Genomic DNA, 22,185 nt, shown 5'->3' with positions numbered 1-22,185 from the left:
GGTTTTTTGCAGTAAGTAAACAGAAACATGATCCATGACGGGGTTAATCCCGACAACATCTCAGGGAAAGCTGGGTCACCAATTTAAACTGAAAGTGCAGAGTCACAACTTATGCAACTCTTGTGAGTATAAATGTGCTATGTTTAACGTTAAGGAGCTCATTTTGATGGCTTTTTAGGGCTGTTCCTTGTAGAATATAGAATAGATCCAGCAAAAAGATGACCATTGTTATTATGTGCAGGGCTCCTCAAGAGCAGCCTCATGTAAGTTCAGAAACAAGCACGATATCTGGCAGAGAGTGATACTCAGTAAATACTCACTGAATGGATAAAAGTCATATGTGTTCCTCCACTTCAACCTCCTAGTTGAAATTTGCTGCCTCTAAACCATTTACTCCAACTCTTCTTCTGAAGTCATCTGCCATGTCCAAGTGCCCCACTGTTGGCCTGACTGCCACCATCACTCTGCGGTGACTTCACAATCCCTGAGTTCTAAGGCAGGATAGAGAGAATGACTGTCTTCACCCTCCTGCCTGAAACAGCCCTGGTTTCCTCAGGATACCTCTTCTATCCGTGCACTGTAACATCAGTCTATGCTCTAATCAGAGAGACATTGTATTTTCAGCCATTTCCTTCTCCTCTTCCCCTTCCGTATTTCTCTCTTGCATGATCTCACTCTCAGCTCCTGTTCTCTCTAGTACTATCTTTTCTTTAAACATCAAGTAATGCAAATAAATAGTTTGGAAGTCACTTGCCAAATACATCTGTTTCTTGGTTAGATTCATGAAAGTTTATCAAGAACTTGTTATTTGATGGAAACATCTAAAAAGAAAAGTGCCTGTCTCATTTGTCCAATGTTTTCTCCTAACTTTTATATGTGACAGAGGACAGAAATAAGTTATTGTTTTACATTATGTCTCTTTTTGCGGGAGGGGGAAGAGCTTACATTTAATTGCAACATTTTAAAGTTGTACAAGTATTTTTGGGGGGGAAGGGAAACACAGCCTCCCTCTGTCACCAAGGCTAGAGTGTAATGGTGTGATCTCCTCTGCTGCCTGCAACCTCTGCCTCCCTGGTTCAAACGATTCTCATGTCTCAGCCTCTCGAGTAGCTGGGATTACAGGCCTGCACCACCACACCCAGCTATTTCTTTTTTTTAATTTTAGTAGAGATGGGGTTTCATCATGTTGCCCAGGCTGGTCTCAAACTCCTGGCCAAAAGCCATCCACCCACCTCAGCTTCCTAAAGTGCTGAGATTACAGGTGTGAGCCACCGCAACTGGCCTAATATTGTGCAAGTATTTTGACATCTGACCCCCACATTTAGCATCTTAAAATCACAGGAAAACACCAACCATTCATGGGCTTAATAAGTTTACCTTTTCTGTTCCCATTTGCAGCACCCAGTATTCCTTTGAAATATGAAATGAACAAGCATTCCAATTGGAAGTTGATTGGTCATACTTCAGTAAATGCAGACCAATATTCCAAAAGGCCAATTACTTACTTCAGATGTTCCCTCTCTTAGCAGTTCAAGGGGCAATCGTATTACATTGTTGTTATTTTTTAATGCAAAAAGCAATGGGGAAGTAAGACACTTTAGCATTGCTGTGGAACAAGAGAGATGAAAACCAAACCTGGGTTACAGATGAATGAAAAGATTGGAGTGACCAGGAGCAACTGGGATACTCCTTTACCTCCCACATCCAATGTGTGTGCTTCACAGAAAAATGACAAAAATAAAAAACCCACAAAATACAACAGCTAGAATTACAAGATCCACTCATCCAAGAGTGGTAGAAGGCAGCAAGGAAAGGCAGGAGGGTAAATGTCACAGGGAGAAAAGCAAAATACTAAAATCAGTCCAGCCACAGGCATCTGCAAATGCTAGAAAATAGCTGCAGAAAAACATGTGGTCCTTTCAGACTCAGTGGTGGTGTGTTTGCCTATAATCCCAGCCCTTTGGGAGGCCGAGGCCGGCAGATCACGAGGTCAAGAGATCGAGACCATCCCGGCCAACATGGTAAAACCCGGTCTCTACTGAAAAAATACAAAAATTAGCTAGGCATGGTGGCGCGCACCTGTAGTCCCAGATACTCAGGAGGCTGAGGCAGGAGCATTGCTTGAACCCGGGAGGCGTAGGTTGCAGTGAGCCGAGATCGTGCCACTGCACTCCAGCCTGGCGCCCGGCAATAGAACGAGACTCCGTCTCAAAAAAAAAAAAAAGCGGAGGGTGGGGGGAATCCACACACTAGTGTCAGGAAGATTCTGCCTTAGAGGCAGCAGAGACAAAAATTCCAATTCCTCAGAGAGAAAGGAATAGGCAGAGGGATCTTGGCAGAGTGGGTCCTGCCTTCCCTGGCAGGGGGATCTGAACAGGGAAAAGAGCTGCCACAGCCTCCTTCCAATCCCACCTGTCTCTTTGGATGGGAAGCAACTCAGCGGCCCGCAGCAGCCTTCAGTTTGGCAGGAGATAGATGTGGTGACGGGAACTTCTCTGCAGAATTTGAGCTGCTCAGGACAGACTGCAGGTAGACCGCCTTGTGGAAGAGCCTGTTGCTTAACAAGACCACCGAGGAGAACAGGCACAACTGTAAGAGCCTGGTAATATGAACGCTGCGTTGCTGGTGAGAAAAGCCAAGGGCAAACCAAATCCAAAGTAGTAAGGCCAGTTCCTTTCTAAGTTAGCCGGTCGCTGATGCATTTAAATTCCTTTATTGAAGCAAGGATATTCGAAACAGTGCAGTGAGGGAGAAGTGACATATGCAGGAGACTAACCACCTGACCAACAGGATGGATGGGAAAGAGATTCACAGACATTCCTTGAATGAGGAAAAGAGCCTGCTGCAAAAGGGTGAAGACCACACAGCAATTCCCACTAGGGAATGGGTGAGGCTTCCTCTCTGGTACCTCAAGTGCCAGGCCCGCTGTATCCTGGAATCAAATGGCATTCACAGATTTGCAAAGCACCAACCAGTGGAGCACCCAAAGAAGACTGGAAATTGACATAACGAAGAATTCCAGCCATGAGCAAACATCTCCATGTAATGATCAATAAATCAGTCACCAATAAACCGGGCTGTTACTGACTGAAGCACAGGAACAAACACCCCGTGCTTGAGGCGTGTTTAGAGGAGATCGAAGCCATTCCAAGGGCAACGCTGGAAAATTCTGCTAACAATACGTGACTCACTCTCTTGCTTCCACTGTATACTGTGGGCTCTTTTCTGTTTAGAATACTACTTGCCCTTCTGGGCAAAGTGATCCCAGCCCTGGGAGCACCCTGGCAGAGCTGGTGGCCAGGAGTGGAGGAGCCTATCCAGGCAGCGGGGGGCGAAGGAACCCGCCGGAGACCTGGCAGTGGAGCTGCGGGTCCTTCATGATGAGAGATTTAGGGCACTTCTCTCTCCTCTGTGTAGCTGATAATATGGGTGGTGAAGAGAAGGCTGACAGTGTCAGAAGCTTTCTCCAGGACCTCTCCAGGGAAACCAAAGACTCCATCTGGATATTTGTACCATCTCAAAACTAGATGCTCGAATCCAGCAGTAGGGAGAGGAGCAAAGCCGAGGAAAGATAAGTAGTGTCCTAGCACAGAGAAGAGACCAGGGTATGCATTATTTATTAAGGCAATTGCATAGCAAAATTTTATTAGGATTTGGAATGTATCCACCTATTTTTGCAACATTACCAAATTTTGCTATTCTGATAGTGATGCCTACCTAGAGGAGTTGTTGGAGTGAAATTAATGGTACATAAGCCCAATTGAAACATATTTCTTAATAATTATCAGATCTAGCTAAACCTAATTTGGTAGGAATTTTTAACTTCGTAGTAATTTACTTCAACACTTAAGCAATTCATAGAGGGGAGGTATTTATACAATAAATTATGCAAATAAATATTTTAAAATGAATACAATAGAATCTGATGAAAACTAATCCTCAGATATCAACAAAATATATTTTTGTTATTTGCAAAACCAGCTTTTTGAAAATAAAATGCCTGATATAATTTATACTATGATATGAAAGAAAATTTGGTTCCTCATTTTCTCCTAGAACTATAATAATTATTAAATTCATATAAAATATTTAACAATAAATGAAGAATATAGAAGATTAGAAGCATGATTTTAATCTAATAATTCAATGAGGCTGTAAGAATATAAAATCTTATCTATCTGGAGAAGTCACTTAACTTTCTATGTCTTTTTTTTTCTATTTAAGTTAATACTATTGACATATTCACAAGGTTGTTGAAAGATATGAGTAATATAAAAATTGTAAAGTAGATTAGAAATATAAAGTGCTATGTAAATGCTTGAAGATGGCTATGCTTCTGTGAAGAAAGCTCAAATTTCTATTTATTTTATCGATACCAAATGAAACACTCTCATATTACTTGAGTGTTATGACAGAGAAATCAAATGCAAATTCTTTACATAGTGAAGAAATAGTTGACTTAAAATGAATGGTGACATGAAATTTACATATTTCAGCTCTTACCTGACCTTTTCGTATTATCTGAAATCTTTCCCTACAATAAATGGCTACTTAGTCATCTAGAAAATCAAATTTAGTTGGGCCAAATACTTTGTAATAAAACTGTCTCATAAACTAAACTGTCCTCTGAAGAAGCTATTCATGAAAAGAAATATAAGTATGAGTTGAAATATTGTCCCTGGGGGAATAATGTAAACTTATCCAGATAATTATTGTATTGATCTTTGCAAAAACCTTTAGTCTCTTGGCCCAGGATGTGATCCTAGCTGTCTCCTTTAACTCTGAGCCTCAGCTTCCATACCAAAAGCAAGGAGTATGATAAGACCTGCCCTAAACCTCACAAGGTAATTGGAATGTGATTAAATATGTGGGCATTTGTTTAACATATTTCATGCATGTTTACATGTAAAGAATAAAGAGCTGAAAAACTATGGCTCTCACTACTTTATTATTTTGACTTTGAATCTCTCATGAGACTCATTGCATTTACCTTGCTTGCTCACTGCATTTACCTTGCTTGCTCCCTCTCTCCACAAACAAAAATTCAAAGTAGTGAAATTTAATTAACAAATGTATTTTAATTATTCTTTGTTTACCTTTTTAACGACAAAAAACAGTTAATTTGCATACATAGATTTATATAATAAAACATTAAAGCCTAGTAAGAGCTTATCAACTTTGATGATATGTTGCAAACTGTGCAAACATTATACTTAGTTTTTAACTAGTTTGTCTCTCCTGAAGTTTAGTCACATACATCGGTACTCCCAAGTCCTGTTCTATTTTCCCACCCTTAACCATACCCATAAGTGCTAGATGTGGGTTTTTATTAACTGACCAAAGTAAATTTAAATTTTTAGTATATATATCTCAGTAGCCAACTTAATGAATGTATAGTTCCTGAGTGAGCATTGTTCAGAAAATTTAATTGAATTTATTCAAACAATATAAAGGTATATAAAACAAAGAAAAGAATAATCCTAGGATGGTGGATTTAGAAGCAACCACTGTTAAGCTGTTGTGTGTATGCCTGTGTGTGTGTGTGTGTGTGTGTGTGTGTGTATATATGTATATGTATATATGTATATACATATGTACCTGTATATATATAGGTACATATTTATATGTATGTATGTGTATATATACATGTACATATATATGAATAGACAAAGAAAACCCTATTTGAAAGCTTTTTGTGAGGAAGTGCTTAATATATATGTAATGTGTATATGTGCATAATATACTATGTATATGTATATATGCATACATGTATGTATATACATATATACACGTGTATACACATATGTGTACATATACATACATATACACACATGTTTACATATGCGTGCTTATACATATACATACATGTGTATATGCATGTGTATGCATATATACATACATGTGTACATATACATGCACATATGTATATACATATATGTGTACATATACATGTGTATATTATACATATATACATATTACATATATATTAAGCTTCTCATGCAAAGCTTTCAAATACGTATATGTATGTGTTTGTGTGTGTGTGCATATATGTGGGTAGTATTTAATAAAATAATGTATTTTTTGCTTTTTACAAAAATTATATTATCTTATAGACAGTCTCTGTTGCTCTGTAACTTACTTTTTTCATGTAACTGCTCATAACTGTTTCTTTCTATTCTCTACTTATTTGTCTTCATGATCATTTTTTACGATTACTCTTCCCATCCAAGCTTCTACAGTGGGGTGTAGTAAGAAACAGTATACAGCAAATTAATGAATGTCAATTCTCAAAGCCCAGGACAAGAAATGGGCATCAGGAAAGTTTGTCATCAGATAGCAAGACCCAAACCAGCAAGCTCAAGGTCGGGAGAACACTGTGGTCCACTGAAGAGAGAATGGTAAGAATAAGAGCAGCTCAGTGATAGGTGATCTAAAGAGTTTTCTCTCTCTCTCTCTCTCTCTGTCTCTGTGTGTGTGTGTGTGTGTGTGTGTGTGTGTGTGTGTTATTAAACATAGAAAAGTGGGTAAAAACCTAATTATCCAAATTTAAATCTGAGGCCATGTGCAAAGCAGAGTGGGGAAGAAAGACATTCAGATTCAGAGACAAGGAATAACTCTAACAAAAAGATTGACATTCTCCTATTTCCTTCCATATGTTAAGCTCTTCCTCACACAAAGCTTTCAAATATGCTTTTTCTTCTGTCTAAATATATTCCTCCTGCCATTTCTTTGTTGACTCTCTCTTTCATCCATTAAATACTTTCCTCAGAGAAGCCTTCCAGGATTCTTTAAGCTAAATTAGGTCCCCCTAACATCCTTATTACTAGTCAGCTTTTGATGCATAAAATAATAACCCAAATTTAGTAGCTTAAAGATGAACTATTTATTTCACTCATAATTATGTGTAACAGTATTTTGGCTTGGGTTCAGCTGTGTGGTTCTTCTGCTGGTCTCAATTGGGCTCATTCCCATCTCTATGGTCAGACACAGGTTCTGAGATCAGCTGGCAGTTTGGCCTGGACCTGGATGGTCCTGAATGGCCTGATTCACATATTTGGGGGTTGGCGGTCTGTAAAATGGGACACTATAATTCTCTCCATGATCTTGTGGTGGTTTCAAATTCAACATATGGCAAAAGAGAAATCTTCAATATGCAAATAGTTCTGAAGTTTTTGCTTGCATCATATTTGCTAAAATCTTACTGACCAAAGTAAGGCACATGATTCACCTCAGTGAAAATTAGACTTTATCTCTATGTATGATATGATCTGCAATGTCCTAGTATAAGAGCATGAATACAGAAACAGGAAGTATTTGCAACTATTTCTACAATCTACTCAACACTCTCTCATAATATCCTAAAAAAGTTTTTCATAGTACTAATATTTATACTTTATTTGCCTAATTATTTTTAACTTATCTGTTTCCACTGCTAGACTATAAGATGATGAATATTATATAAACAGAAACCATTTCTATTTTTCCCAACACTGTTTTTTAAGTGCCAAGCCAAGGGTCTGCCTGATAGCTGGGTCTTCCTAATTAGTTATTGAATAGATGCATAAATGAATCAGAATTGGGGCATAAAATTAGGGTTTGAATTCTAGCCCTGGTATCCCAGTCATGAGTCTCAAAGTGCTGCAAATCAATAAATGTGATACATTACATAAACAGAATCAAAGACAAATATCCCATGATTATCACTATAGATACAGAAAAAGGATTTCATGAAATTCAGCATCCATTTATAATAAAAACCTTCAACAAATCAGGCATAGAAGGAACATACATCAAAATGATGAAGGTCATATATGGCAAATCCATAACCAACATTACACTAAACAAGGAAAAGCTGAAAGCATGCATTCTAAAAACTAGAACAAGACAAGGAGGCCTGCTTTCACCACTGCATGCAACCTAATACTGGAATTTCTAGACAAAGCAATCAGGGTGGTGGTGGGGGGGCGGGCAGAGAATAAAAGTCATCCAAATTGGAAAAGAAGAAACAAAATTATTTTTGTTGGCTGATAATATGAGCTAACATGTAGAAAACTCTAAAGACTCCACACACAAAAAAAAAAACTCTCAGATTTCATAAGTGAATTCAGTAAAGTTTCAGAATACAAAATCAATGTAGAACAATCAGTAGCATTTCTATAAACAAACAATAATGTTGCGGAGAAAGAAATCAAGAAGGCAATACTATTTACAATTGCTACAAAATAAAAATAAAATGCGTATGAATACACTAAATTTGGGAGGTAAAGGATCTCTACAAAAAAAGCTATAAAACAATGATGAAAGAAATTGTGGATGGCACAAACAAATGAAAAAACAATTATACTCATGGATTGGAAGATTCAATGTCATTAAAATGACGATGCTGCCCCAAGAAATCTACAGATTCAATGTAATCTCCATCAAAATAGGAATGCAGTTTTTACAGAATTAGAAAAAGAAATCCTAAAATTTATATGGAATCAAAAAAGTGTCTGAATAGACAAAGCTAAAAAACACAAAGCTAGAAGCATCACATTATCGAACTTCAATTTATGCTACATGGCTATAGGAACCAAAGCAGAAAAATAGACATATAGGTCAATGGAACAAAACAAAGAAGTCATAACTAAAGCCACATATCTATAGCCAACTTCTATTCGACAAAGTCAAAAAGAAAATACATGAGGGAAAGCACACTCTTTTCAATATATAGTGCCAAGAACATTGCCATATACAGAAGAGTAAAACTGGACCCCTATCTCTCAGGATATACAAAAATCAGCTCAAGATAAGGACTTACATGTAAGTTTTTTACTAATAAATTTAACTATAAAAACACTAGAAGGAAACCCAGAGAAAACTCTTCTGGACATCAGTCTAGGCAAAGAATTCATGACTAATACTTCAAAAGTACAAGCAACAAAAACAAAAATAAGCAAATGGGTCTTAATAAAAGTAAAACGCTTCTGTGCAGCCAAAGAAATTATCAACAGAGTGAACAGAAAACCCGCAGAATGGAAGAAAGTATTGTAAACTATGCATCTGAATAAGGACTGATACCCAGAATTTACAAGGAACTTGAATAACTCAATAACAGCAACAAAAATAACTCCATTAAAAAGCAGGCAAAGAATTAATAGACATTCAATAAAAGACATACAGCTGATCAAAAGGCATGTAAAAAATGGTTAATCTTACTAATGATCAGAGAAATGCAAATCAAAACCACAATGAGATATCATCTTACTCCAATCAGAATGGTTATTATTAAAAAGACAAAAAGTAGATTTTGGCAAGGATGTTGAGAAAAGAAAACACTTATACACTGTTGGTAGGAATGTAAATAGTACAACTGCTATGGAAAACAACTGCTGTGGAGATTTCTAAAGGACTAAAGATAGAACTACCATTTTATCCAGCAATTCCACTACTAAGTATCTACCCAAAGGAAAAGAAATCATTATATCAAAAAGACACGCACACTCATATGTTTATTGCAGCAGTATTCACAATAGCAAAGATACACACACACACACACACACACACACACACACGAATGCTATTGAGCCATAAACAAGAATGAAATCATGTCTTTTGCAGCTACATGGATAGAACAGGAGGACATTATCTTAAGTGAAACAACTCAGACACAGAAACTCAAATACCACATGTTCTCATTCATAAGTGAGAGCTAAATAATGTGCATATGTGGACATAGAGTGAGGAATGATAGACAATGGAGCCTCAGAAAGATGGTGGATGAGGGGGATGGATGAGAAACAATTAAATGTACATTATTCGGGTGGTGGATACCCTAAAAGCCCTGACTTCACCAATACACAATATATTCATGTAACGACATACTTGTACCCCATAAATTTACACAAATAAAGTAAAATAGAATAAGAAACATCAAAGTACAAATGGCTCATTTTATCCATTCAATTAATGTGCTCCTTTCTAGATGACATTATATTTTAAGTTGTATAAGTATCAAAACAAATTGAAGTGAATTTTGTTTGTGCAGGATATTTGATTTTTAATATAATTTACATTGGATGAGAATTACATACAATGTATACAATGAACATAAACTTTGAAATATACATTATCCCAGCTTTTTAGTTACCCAGAAAACATGCTGATATAGCTTAGTAGGAATGGGCTCTAAATACCAGGACCAGGACCTTAAAACAGAATGGAGTCTCTACCCAGTGCCTAATTTCTTTGCTCTGGACTTCAAGTCTTTTTATTTGTTTTTACCTGTTTGTGATTCTTCTTTGAATAAGAGGGATAGACAAAAAATGATATGTCTAATAATGGAGGCAGGGCTTAATCTCAGTTTGGAGTAAGGAGAACATACAAGAAGGAGACTCCACAAGAAAAAAGAGAGAGAGAGAATGGGCTCAGAATTTCTGGAAAAGATGTGAACTATTCTAGTCAACATAAATGAATTAGAATACCTGAATACTTTTTCCAAGGACAAGAAAATTGGGAAAGAGTTGACTCTGCTGCATACAGGAGGTGAAGAGACAGGAGATGGGGAAAGGATAACTTTATTTATCAAAGCGAGGGGAAAAGAAAGCCTAGCAATGGGGTCCCTATAAATGGGGCAAAGTAATTATGGCCAAGAGCAAGAGGAAGTGAGAATAGATTGACCTTAGAGAGAGAATGGGAATGAGATCTTGCAGGGCCTCTATTCTAACAAGAATCAGACTTCTCTGTGAGCTAGGAAGTCATTGGAAAGTGCTTCCCAGTGATGTGTTTTGTCTACATTTCTAAAAGAAAAACTCTAACTGTTGATGTGAGAATAAGTTGTTTAAACGATAAAATTATAAGACCATGACTCAAAAAACAGAACTGCGTTACATTTATACCAATTAAACTTCTGTCTCATTTTTTAAATGTTTATGACCATTTTCTTTTTTTTTTTTTTTTTTTGAGATAGTTTTTGCTCTTATCACCCAGGCTGGAGTGCAATGGCATAATCTTGGCTCACTTCAATCTCAGTCTCCTGGGTTCAAGAGATTCTCCTGCCTCGGCCTCCCTAGTAGCTGGGATTACAGGTGCCCACCACCACACCCAGCTAATTTTTGTATTTTTAGTTGTGATGGAGTTTCTCCATATTAGGCAGGCTGGTCTCAAACTACTGACCTTTGGTGATCCCCCTGCCTTCATCTCCCGAAGTGCTGGGATTACAAACATGAGCCACTGTGCCTGGTTGTTTATGGCCAATTTTAACTAAATATACCTTGAAAAAGTTCTATTTATTTTTATTTAAAAAGCAATTTAGAAGCAGGTAACTTTTACTTAGAATGCTATTTACCAACTTTAGTAATCTAATATGAAAGAGAAGTATAAAATGTAAACAGAAATTTAGAAATGGTCTCTTATTACACGTATTTATTGTTTGAAATAAAGAAACAATCCATTGAAACTTTATGATGGATTGATAGTATTAAGGCATTTTCAACTTATTGGGGAATAAATAAAGCTGCTTCAAAGAGCAAGTGTAGAAATAAAAGTAGAAGAATTAAGTCTTCTATAGAAACTCAATATATTACTTTTTGTAGTCAGGAGACATTTTTATGAGAAATTACCTCTTTGAAAAGAGAAAGCAGCAAATAGAAAAAAAAGTGAGATCATTTATGTCACATTCAGAGAAATAGAAACAAGTTCAAATAATTATCAAGAAATAATTTAAAAATGAAAACTCTATTTGGAACTGCCATGGAAATCCTGATCAGGTCATATCTTTTTCACTTCCAAATCAGAAGATGTAAGACGGATTCACATATAATACGTTATGTGGTAGATGAAAATAATACCTTAGCTACTATATAACCACAGTAGAAAACTTATATACACCTTCATTATTTGCTAGTAAGAGAATCCAGAAAAAAATAAGTTTATACTTTGCCATTAACCTCCCCATTATGGAAATAGTGGATTTTTTAAAAAATCAAGCACTTTGGAATAAAAACCCCCAAAACATTTAGGTGCAAATCTGAACTATTTTAACAACTGTGTAGCATTGGGCAAATTATCTAAGTCCTTTAAACCTCAGAGTTTCCATCTGAATACTGAAATAATAATGATGACTTCTAACTCATAGGATTAGTATAATTACTAAATAAGATGTTTTTAAAGTGCTAATAAAATGCATAAATAATAAATGTTGGTTTTTCTAGTTTTTTAAAATTATAATCTTTCAAAGAACATCAGAACAAAATGGTAACCCAAAAATTATATCACATTTTTAGTCTTCTAATGTCTTCTTTAGGTTTCTGTAAAAGTCTATGCATTTTGTCTCATGTATTCTAACTTAAAAATATTTTTTATTAGAATTCAATGCCCCTGCCACAAAAGGAGCTATTATTCAACATTGTCATAAAAACAAAGTTGTATTACTTATTTAAAGAGTAAAACAATAGCAAGAATTGTCTATCATTTTACGTTTTCCTATTAAAATTGCTGTGCTTCCTAGGTGTTTGCTTAGCTTAGGAATATTATTGAAAATCAATAACAACTAAACTTTTGAAAAAACCGCAGGTCTTCACAAGTATCATTTTCATTAAATTAAAGAGTGAAGCACGTTCCACTTTTTTACCCTTTCCCTAGCTAAGGAATCATCTTGGGCATTATGAGAGATGTTAAAGGTTATGGTCTCAGTTATGGGTGTCTTCCCTCTCTTCTAATCTATTTCTACTCCAACTGTGGCCCATGGTCATCCGTAGCAGTCTGTAAACTAGTTGCTACCAGTTCACAAGAAGATAACTACAGAAAATGAGAGGAAATGGTTATAAACATGATGGCAATTTGACATTGTCACAACATACAAGTACACAGTCAGTGGACTTCTCTTCTTGAACAGGTGGTAGAGCAGTTTGCACTCTCATTATATAAGTAGGATCATCTAACAATAAGTGTGTGATATTACATTTTTTAAAAAAAAAACTAAAGCTTTAGGAAAAGTTGCAGGAATAATATTTTTTAAAACCCTAAAACATACAAATAGAGAGAATAATATAAAAAACTCTTTCAGCCTCCTGGCCCCAAAACCCTATTCATGTACCTTCAATTATTGCAAAAGGATACAAATCAGTCTCACAGTTGCACACAATGGTCTTGTCTCTCAGGTCTTAAATCTAAAAACCTTCAGTCTTTCATTAAGTTTCATGCCCTTGAAACTTTTCTTAAGGTTACAGAGCAGTAACGTCTTATGCCTAAACACAGGTTTATACATTTTTGATGTAATTATTACAAAAACAATGCTTCTTACTGCATCTTAACAGGTGGCACTGGATATTGATTTGTTCCATTACTGATAATGACAAATTTGATTATGTTGATGTCTGGAAAATTTTTTCATAATAATGTTATATATTTTCCTTTGTAATTAAAAAATAATTTGTATAGAGATGTTCTGAGATTCTGCACATATTGTTTCTTATTGTATTTTAGCATCCTTTAGTGCTTTTTGCTGGAATTAATTATTATTATAAAGATTGTTCAAAGGTCTTTCTAATTTCACCATTCCTTCTACATGTATTTTACTTAAAAAAGAGCTTTACCATATATATTTTTATTTATACATTTGCTTATATATATCAGCATGGACTTATATTTTTAAAATGCTATTCAGTGATCTGCTCTTACGATTATTCATTTTGGTGTTAAAATTGCCCCAGATTTAGCCAGTGAGTAGCCCCCCAGGGCGGGCTGCCAACTATGCTTTTGCGATGTGCATCATTCACTGAGCACTCTTTTAATTTCAATCATAACAAAATTGTTCAGACTCATCCTATGCTTTCCCTACATCAGCCCTGGAATTAGTCATTTTTCCAAGGAAAACTTGTTCCTTTGAGGAGAATGTATCCAGAAACTATTATCTGGGCACTAGTGTGATCTGATGCTAGCATCCTCATTTATATCTATATTTATTTCTATTTCTATCTATATGTGTATTGTAAAACATGAGTTCACACTGACACTTCCCATTCTGCTCCAGTACAACAAAGTTCGTTCTGGCTTCCTCCTTTTCCATATCTGTACCTCCTTAATATATTTAATTATTGGTTTAATCTCCTGTATTTAGCCAATCTCCTGACCATGTCAAGCTGCCCTTGACATACTGCTACAAAGCCATTATTGGAAGGCCACCACTGCTGCTGTTGCTGTACCGCCTTGCTTCCCACTCTAAAGCCATCCTCATATGGACTGATAACACCAGCTGTCCTTGAGATGCACTGGCCGACGTGCTCTAAGTTATTACTGCTTGTCTAAGACCTGCTCACTTACTTTTAGATTGAATTGGGAAGGGAGGGAAGAAGGAAAGAAGAAAAGAAGGAACTAATGAAGGAAGAAAAACCAACAAAGGGAAGGAAAAAGAAAGAGCATCATGTGATAGTTGCAGATTCGTTCATCAATTATAAAGAAAAATAAATGAAATATGGGAAAACATAAGAATGATATATTTTTATAACATTTATAACACAGCAATTTCACCATTTAAATTGTCTTTAAATTTATAGCTCAATATTGTTAGAATATTAAAAATAAAGTGCTTTATTTATATTTAACTCTAATTTTCAGATAGTCAAAAATATTTATTTCATTTTTAGTCAATGAAAGTTTTACCTTTTATAATAGTAGTAAATTAAGACTTGATAATTGAAGTGACTCCCTTCTTTAAGAAATGAGGAACAGGTGGAGATCTACCAGCTTGTTTGCCCTCCACCCAAAATACGGACATGACTTCTGTTCAGGAAGAGTTGGCAACAATGTCTCCAAATGCAGGATGACTGGTCATGAGGTCAGCCAGAGACCCAAGAGCGAACCTTGTCCATGTTCTTAGAGCGAACCTTGTCCATGTTCTTAGGGAGAGGTGCTGCAACAGACTCCGGGCGAGAACTGGCAGGAGCACATTTCCTCAGGCGTGTTGTTTCATGAACTCACCATCAAATTAGAATCTGATCGGCCTCATGGACAAACCCTGTCACTCACCATAGGCTTCCACTGGTTCCTTAAGGGGTGTGTGAGCTGTTTTGCCCTTTGCCTTCAAAATTGTAGGATGGTACTCCAGAACCATCTTACCTCACTACATTCATAGGATCATTGCTTTCATTCTTGATTCAGGCTCTTCCTCAGCTACAGCAGACCACCTGAAGTCTCTTCAGCTACAGCTTCACTGGAAAGGTCCCAAGTCTGCACCAAACTAGTGAGCCAGCAGTCCCAGAAACAGCAACAGGAGGAAACCACAGAGCTTTACTCAGTGATTTTATCACCATTTTTAAAACAGCAGCTGAAGCAACAACTATTGCTTCTAATAGTGATATTAATAACAATTATACTTATAGTGATTACAATTATAACTGTTGACATTTAGCTTATATATAGATTTATTATTTGTAATGTTCTATAATTTACTTTCAGTAACACATATATGTTAATTTGCCATAAACATCAGGACCCCAAAACACTTCACCTGATGAATGAATGTCACCTATGGATCCATGGCTACTCAACTGCTGGTTCAACCCTTTCACCACTTCACCCCCACACCTAGGATATGGGCAACCTTCTGAGATGATGTAATAGCCTGATATGCATATGGTCTGTTGAGATCTTAGATCTTAGAGCTCTGCTCTGGTAAAATCAAAGGACAACTTCAAGGCACACTCAGCTGTTCAGCTAAACTGCAGAAGGAGGAAATATTTTTTCAACAGATCTATATTTATGTCACTTGCTTTCAGACTACGAGGTTGTTTCAGGCACAGTATTTTGATTTAGTCTGTGCTGAAAATCATAAATAGCCTACAAATACCAAAAAGGGATGAAAAGAATTTGCCGACATGTGGAGTGCATTATACATGTTTTCAAATTTCTCCTATGGTGAGAAATGAAAAATATAATGTTAGGTCTTGATTTTCTAAACTCAGTGCTCTGTCATTTCCCCAGATTATTCTAAATCCTTCCTAGACACTTCAGAAGCATTCTCTGAAGGGTATTATTCCCAATGGTGAATGTAAGGTCTGTTCTCACCGAGTTTAAAAGGGAAGGAACTGAGGCCAGCATGAAAAAATCCAATGCAAAGGAATTTATTCAGGCTCCCGGGTGTGGTTCTGCGGTCCAACAGGAGGGGCCAGAGAAGTCACACAGACTCCTCTTAGACATGGGGTTTTATAGGGAGTGAAACAGCTCGATTGGTTGTGGGAAAGCAGGGCTGCTATTGGGTAAGTTACAAGCCTTTACCTAGGACTTGGCTTGTTGTTGGTTGGAATTACTTGGCTGCTATTGGTTGTTAAGACTCAGCTGCTATTGGTTGTTAAGACTCAGCTGCTATTGTTTGTTAAGATTCAACTGCTATTGATCGTTAAGACTCAACTGCTATTGGTCAATAAGGCTTGACTGCTATTGGTTGACAAGAGGCTAGGGTTACAAGACCTTGTTTGCATACTGGGTTTTTTAAGGGAAGGCCAGGCTGTGTGAGCATGGGAGAAGAGAACATGCCTGAGCATGTCTGAGCTTGCCCGAGCTCGTCCGGGCTAGTCCGAGCTTTTGAAAAAGAAAAGGTGGGGAGGGGTGTGCGTCTGAGCTCCTGGTGAGGCAACCAGCCTTACAGTGAAGAGTACTAGATGGATGAGAACCTCACAGGAATCCTGCTTCTATTGTGGAATTGTCACTCTCCAGGAACTCACAGGACTAGGGAGCTGTATGAGTCATGTGGTCTGTGGAGGTACCTGGCCTTTTGAGTCAGGGAGAGTTAATCCTGAGTTCCAGCCTAGCCACTTAATGGCTGTGGGGCTTGGAACAAATTCCTTGACTTAGAACAGTTATGTAAAGTATTTGAAAGAAAAGACATGATGATACTGACTGCAAAAACAGCAGCAATTCTTCATTCCTCCTTATATAGATGCCCTTAGCAAGGTATTTTTATAGCTCCTCCCAATACAGACTTTGTTTCCCAAAACTTGAATCTCATTGGTCTTATTATCTCTAGCCAATAAAAGGCTGTGAATATGACAGTGTCTCAGTTTGGGATCTGGGGACAAAATTTCTTCAGTGTGTCTGCTTTTTCTTTCAGAACTCTGCTATCTCCATGGGAACAAACCAATGTTAACCTGCTGGAGCAGGAGATACCATGGGGAGGAAAATCGAAGTGCCTCAGTTGACAGCCAGCTCACTGCTAGAAGCAGAGCTGCCTATTCAACGGGAAGCTGATCTATGCCTGAAGGAGCCCAGCTGGGACCAGAAGAATGGCCCAGTTGAGCCCAGCCAAAATAGCTTAACAGCTCAATCATGAATTTTGGGGTGGTTTTTAATGCAGCAACAGCTAACTAATACGTATACCCAGTGCAGATAGTATGTCAGGATTGAATGACAGAGCTGATTACTGTTTACCTGGCAAACAGAAGACACCCTGTAGGTATGGATGCATGTAGACATGTATGCATGGGATCGGTGCTTAACCTCACATGGTCTCCCATGCCACAGAAAGAGAACCACAGTCTGACCATTAGGACTAAGGCCGAATTACAAAATAAGAAGTTTGTCTTTAATCTATTTCCTCCCCATCTAAATTCCGGAGGTCAAGGCTGTGGATAAATCTGAAGACCTGGGCTCCCTTCTCTGGGGCCTCGTGTCTTTTGTTCACTGTGAGAACTTCAGAAGTGGGGATAGGTCATCCTGAATCAGCAGGTGGGAGACAGTGTGCTACCTGTGGACATTTCCTACTTGTATCTCCTTTCTCTCTCTCTGGGCACTGTCTCTCCCACCCTTGGGCCTGAGGATAGATATTGGCCAGAAGAGGGTGTTCCCTTTCCTCTGGCAGAAAAGGGAAGTTAGGCCTTTCATGCCCCTGAAGTCAGAAGAGTCAGAGCCCACAGTCAGAGCCCATTTTAGTGTGGCAACCACTGGCCACATGGGGCTACTGAGCACCTGGAGTGTGGCTGGTCTGCATTGTGAAGTGATAGAAGCTCCAAATACAGAGTGACTTTGAAAGACTTAGTACCAAAAATCCCTTTATTAGTAATATTATATTAATTACATGTTTACATAACATTTTGAGTATATTGGGTTAAAGTATTAGAATTTATGAAAAAAGAAATGAGGCACAAAAGAGTGAGTGCTGGTTTTACATAGAGATGTAATCCTTTATATATTGAGCTGGGTTTTGTAGCATAACTGATGGCAAATTGATAAACCCACACTGTGTCATTCCCATAGATGCCCTGAGTAATGAAGGATTTAAATAATCAACACTTAGGTGGCACTTACAACTCATTGAAAGATACCTTGTCCATGTATAATATCATTGGTTGGCAATTTCTTAACTTTTTTAAAAATGCTGCTCCACTGTGACCTGGCTTCATATGCTCAATTATATTTAGAAGCAAAATCAAGCTGAAATCATGGTAACCAAACCCCACTTGCTCTGAAAGTTTCTGCAAAAGCCAAATATGCTGTAGTTATGATCTCTTGCCTGATCTTACCTTCATACTTTACTCTTTCAGAGTTCTTCATATCACTTGATTGTATACACTTATCAGCTTATTTAAAGATACACTGAAGTCTTATGTAAATGTGGTTTTCTGAAAGTACTTCATCTATTTTAATGATACGAATATAATCTACGGTAAAAGATAAAGATTAACAAGACTCTTCCTCCATGTCTTTGCTTCAAGTCCTTTCATTATACGAGTTGTTTCCACCGAGATTTTTTTCTATTTGTCCCTCTTAAATATGCCATGTAGTAATTTCTGCATCCAAATTTTAGTGAAAATTATGCAGTGTAAATTTGGGGAAAAAAGGAAAGAGGAAATAAAGGAAAGAAGATGGGGTGAGGAGAGACAGCTAGAGAATTTGAAGAGAAATTTAAATATTGGTAATGTTTTGGTGAGAATGGTGTACACTATTAAGCTTACTCTCTGATACATTTATCTGGTGAGTATACTATTTCTTCAACTATTAGAGATAAAATGTACAACTTCGTGTGTTAGAAAGATATCTGTTTATTATATACAAGACCAACCAACTTCTTTCTATTAATAATTGGCTTAAATGCATTTCTAGAACATAAGTAAATATTTGAAGCTGTTGGCATTTATTTCAGTAAAAAACTTCAGAAATTCAGGTACATCAGCCATTCACCTAAATTTGTAGTTCTGGAAGAGCTGTTGGGTTTTCTAATATGTTTTCTTCTATTATTCCTAAATAACATAATTTTTCCACTTACTATTTCACCGTTTATCTATCTTGCAGAGGTGAAATTTTTGTAAAGTAAAAGCTTTTAGTAAACAGCCAAAAAAGTTTCACCACTACTCTGTTGCTATTGAGGCAGGACGTGAATAGGCTTTCCCTTAAAGATTCCATTGGAAACCCACAATCACAAATTCCATTCATTACAGACAATCAGTGTGTCCTTTGCTGCCACTCTGCATCGTCTGCTCAATCAGAGCATTGGTTGATAGCAGAAGACATAAAAGCTGCCCGGGCTTAAGCTGATAGCAAGAAAATGAAATGAAGTGTTCATGACAATTATCAGAACAAGCCAGGGTTAGGGGAAAAAATATAGCCAGAAAGAAAAACTAAATATTTCTTTGATTTGAAATACCTACCAATTAAAGCTAAAATTGGGGGATATTTTTGTTTGTTTGTTTTAGTTTGGCTCTGAAATATTCAGAATATTAACTCAATATTCATGTTCCCTTTATTAGTGAATATTTACATTTGTTTAAGAATATGATGGGAAATGAAGTTTTAAGGAAGCTCAAAGTGTCCAAACAGTGGACACAACATTCTGTATATAAGAGCATTTGAGTAGCAAAAAAAAAGAAAAAGAAAGAAAGAAAACCAAAGGAAAAAAAGAAAATCATTATAAGATAGTCTGTATTCACTGCACACCCTAGGGCAGCAACATGACGTTGTGCTAAGTGTTCAAAGTTAAAGCAAGGATCTGTATTCTGATTCTGGATCTGGCACTGGCTAAACTCATATGATCACTGATAAATCATGATCCATATTTTAACCTTGGTTTTTACATCTTGAAAATGGGACTTAAAAATGACTATTGCCCTATTTACCCAAAACAGTAGTGAGAAGACTGAAAGACAAAATGTGGGTGAAAGAGGCTAATATATTTTAAGGTTCCACAAACACTATGGTAAACTCTAAGGTATAAATCCTTTTTTTTAATATCATCTTTACTATCCATAGTAAAATTCATAGAGCCGATCACTACCTACAAACATAATTTTGGAAAGAAACATTGTAATTACCCAACTGTAATATAAAGATTATGTAAAAGCAAAATAATTAAATGATACATTTCAGTACATAAATGTTAGAAAACAACATTTCTAGAGGACATTCCAAATGAATCATATATGTATACAACTCTGTGTAAGATTACTGAGAAGGGCCAGGTGCAGTGACTCATGCCTGTAATCCCAGCACTTTGGGAGGCCAAAGTGGGTGGATCACCTGAGATCAGGAGTTCGAGACCAGCCTGGTCAACATGGTGAAAACCTGTCTCCACTAAAAAGACAAAAATTAGCCAGTCATGGTGGTGGGCACCTGTAATTCCAGCTATGCAGGAGGCTGAGGCAGGAGAATCACTGGAACCTGGGAGGCAGAGGCTGCAGTAAGCTGAGATCGTGCCACTGCACTCCAGTCTGGGTGACAGCAAGACTCTGTCTCAAAAAAAAAAATGACTGAGAAAATTGTAGCTACAAATGCAGACTGACACAGTGAAGTTGTATAGGTTTTTTCAAAATCACAGGCAGTGCTGTTTGCACTGATGTAATCTTATAAAATGATGAAAGAATCTTGTAAAGTTTCAAACCAAGAAAATATATCCCTCTCTTTATTTGCAAGTGTTCAGCATTCCTAGAAAATTCCACACACATCAAATGGAATAAAAATAAGTGGAATTTATTTGTAACGTAACATAAGTCTCTAGACTAAAAAGGTTGTAAACAGGCTTTTCATTACATGAAAACTTGGTGGGACATTCCAAATTTGTGCAGGGTATGACATAATTCTGTATTGTGCAGGTATATTGAAAATATTGTAGGTTGCCTAGTATAGCTGACATATTGATGTCAATATTGAATCATTTGATAATCAAAAACATACTTATTTTGCAAATACCTTCTCTGGATATAACCACTGCCATTGAAAATTATGGGTCTTTAGATCAATGAAAATATCCAAATTACTCTTTTCCCCTATAATAAGCCTAATGTATAGAAACCCTTGCATCATGTTTTCATAATGATAGATGGTTAATTTTACTCCACATTTGATTGAAATGCCAGTTAAATCGTGTGGAAAATTCATTAAATTTTCTTTGTGTTTTTGGCCATCAACCATCATAAACTCTTAATTTTGTAGATTCATCCAATTCTCCTAGTACCTGAGACTCTTCAGATCCAATTTGTTCTATATATAATTCATTATTCTCAGAAATTCTTCTTTTATAATTACTACATGATGTATGTCAGCAAATGTGCCTCCTGTGACTCTGCATTCTCTGGTATTCCTGTTTCTAATCAATATCTGCTAATTCAATAACTTTACTACTGTTTCTATTAGAACTATCCTCTCCATGTTTATTTAGATTATACATGTTCAGGTTCTCACCATTCTTCAAATACACTCTTACAGTAGTCTCTTCCTGAATGGTAATTGTTTCAAATATTTGTCTAAGAATGCCATTGTCTTGTTTAAACTTTTCAATTTCTGGATAGAGTCATTTTTTTTAATTGCTAGTCATTCAAATAACTCCAAGATCAGGTATTTTGTCCACACGCTACATAGATATTTGGCAGGATTCCCCTCCCATTCTAATCCTTTTTGATGAAAGAAGGAAGAAGAGAAGAGAAGGAGGAAGAAGAAGAAGAAGAAAGAAGGAGGAGGAGGAGAAGGAGGAGAAGGAGGAGAAGGAGGAAGAAGATGGGGAGGAGGAGGGGGAGGAGGAGGAGGGGGGAGGAGGAGGGGGAGGAGGAGGACGAGGACAGGAAGGGGAGGAGGGGGGAAGAGGAGGAGGAGGAGAAGAGGCAACAGTTCCTGGCGTACTTAAAACTGGTTTATACTTATGTACCTTTGCTAAAATGCTGTTTATGTGGAAATATCTACCCAAATCTCATTTCTACTGTATGGCAGATTTGCCTTTAATGAAGA

General features: G+C 36.9%; 1 pseudogene; it reads right to left on the bottom strand.

The window, feature by feature from the left end:
• Nucleotides 1-2,436: 2,436 nt before the first annotated feature.
• Nucleotides 2,437-22,185, bottom strand: part of LOC105727021 (etoposide-induced protein 2.4 homolog) — a 35,417-nt pseudogene continuing 15,668 nt past the window's right edge.

This window comes from Aotus nancymaae, unplaced genomic scaffold, assembly GCF_030222135.1.
Source record: "Aotus nancymaae isolate 86718 unplaced genomic scaffold, 86718_ANA_hifiasm-v0.15.2.pri h1tg000019l, whole genome shotgun sequence".
NCBI classification, from domain to species: Eukaryota; Metazoa; Chordata; class Mammalia; order Primates; family Aotidae; genus Aotus; species Aotus nancymaae.
Note: the sequence above shows the minus strand (reverse complement) of the source record. Positions and strands in the feature narration are given on the sequence as shown.